The sequence below is a fragment of the Pinus tabuliformis genome, chromosome J (genome assembly GCF_031772625.1).
Source record: "Pinus tabuliformis cultivar Carrire ecotype Pingquan chromosome J, CPIR1, whole genome shotgun sequence".
Classification (NCBI taxonomy): Eukaryota; Viridiplantae; Streptophyta; class Pinopsida; order Pinales; family Pinaceae; genus Pinus; species Pinus tabuliformis.
Window position 1 is genome coordinate 1,326,839,651 of NC_142295.1, and position 2,171 is coordinate 1,326,841,821.

The following is a 2,171-nucleotide window of genomic DNA, read 5'->3' on the forward strand; positions in this document are numbered from 1 at the left end:
AAGAAGAATTCCTAGTTAAGTACCTCTCCGAAGGGAAGAAAATAATGGTCTGTGTTTTCGAGAATTTGGTATCTACGAATAAATACTAATTCCCTAGATAAGTAGTCATATCTAGAACAACAGTTTAAAGCACTTTAGCCTTTTCCTATAAGCAATAGATAAGGCAACGAAGATGAGAAGACCTACTTGTAGTTCTGCTTTCCTCTTGTCTCCTTTGTATCGATCCTGTCGCTCCTTCCCATACTTAACATACTTGAGAAGTACATGTAAACTCAAACAGAAGACAACGAACCGATCAAAGCAAAAGATCTATTGAATACAAGTGAATGGAATCAGATACATTTCACACATATAAGCATCATATAACAATACAATCATATGGGGAAAAGGTTCACATACTTTATTGAATAGAAGAAGGAATTACAACCATCGTGTCTGATTCAAAGTCATTCCTCCAGCTTGGATCCCATCTAGATCACATCAAAAGCATGAAAAACTTGTAGCATTACAATACTTTCTTCAAAGCCAATTCTCATAGCAACATTATATCCTTACAATTCAACATAGTCCAGCCCCTGATCACTTAGATGAGTGGTCAATTTATAGGGAGATGAAGGTGGTTATGTCATAAATGGTGGTATTGAATGGCCTTCCATACATAGAATTAGTTCCATGGAGGAAGGGATGAGAGGATAAGATGCATCTTAATTCATTCCTCATATATTTCTGAGCTCACAGGAGTTGATAAGTGAGGGAACCTTCTAGATGACTCCAAAAGATAAGAATATTCCCCAAACCCTATGTGAATTTTGCTCAATCTTGCCCAGTGCAGGTGAATGAAGGCCTATGTGCTCTGCAATGCACCCTGGCATGGACTCAATTGCTCTGCAGTGCACCCTTACATGGGCCTACTTGCACTAGTCCTTATAGAGGTCATTTCAGGATGTCTTCAAGTCATGAAATTGTCTGGGAAGGAGGCATTCAAAAGGGTGACTTGTTTAGGGCATGTAGCAACTGAAATTAGGGTTTGATGAGCCCTAAAACGCTGATTTGGATGATGGGAGTGATGTGCCCAAATGGATATGTAACAACTGCCCCCTAAAGCATGAAGTTGAAAAATACAAATGTCGAATGAAATGCTTTACGATGTGATGAGAAGGTTTCGAAGTGGAAGGTGACCTGCATAAATTACAATACATATATCATGATATTTTGATTTTTACATGAACTTGCCGAGGCAAAGCATACCCATGCTCGACTTATAAAATTTCATTACATGTACATAAACAGTCATCTACAGATATAGACCCATAATTGGAATGACCATCAATGTAAAGCCATTGTACATATGATTTAGTACTTTTGAAATCGCAGCTCGGATGGATGAAACTAGATCTAGGGTCTTTTATCTCGTCCAATCATTTGCTCAAGTATGAGTCTAACCATGTGAATATGTGATCTGAAGTCAAACATGGGAAGACACCATCTGATTACAAGCCAATGATGTAAGTTGTTAACATACGCGAGAGAAATTATCAATAATGATAATGATCCTCAAGTTACTGCAGTACATTCTGCATGATGTGAGTGGATGATTTGATGTCGAACACCATACAAAGTCTTTCGGTCGAAGGCCATTGATGTCAACCTATCACCAAAAGCGAGAAACCTACCATTGATGCATGCAAGCCTCAAGGTACTGGAAGGGTGTTTCTAATTCAACTTCTTGGATAATGTGCTGATGTCGACAAGAAGCGACTTGTCGCAAGAGGGCCTTGATGTATCCCACACCAATGACACAAAACAAGTGTAGTGATTTTGGAGATAAAATTTGGCTGATGACACAAGGTTTAGGAATGGCGGTCATAAAAATGAAGGTTTATGGTATTGCAAAGAATGAATTTTGATTGGATGACTTCTCTTGAACGTGTCGGTGACACTGAAATGAATTGGTAGCATTAACCCAAAACAAAGTGATGGATGCTATGATAGACCAACATTATGATAATCATCAAGCTAATAAACCAACCCAAATGGTCATGGTGATGGAGTGAAAGTGTCATGTTCAAGAGAGACCTACTACCATAAAGCGGCTTTCCCCTTTTTCCCATTTTCTCGAGTCATTGCTGACTAGTACCTCTTTATTTTTATCAAGCTTGAGGAGGATAACA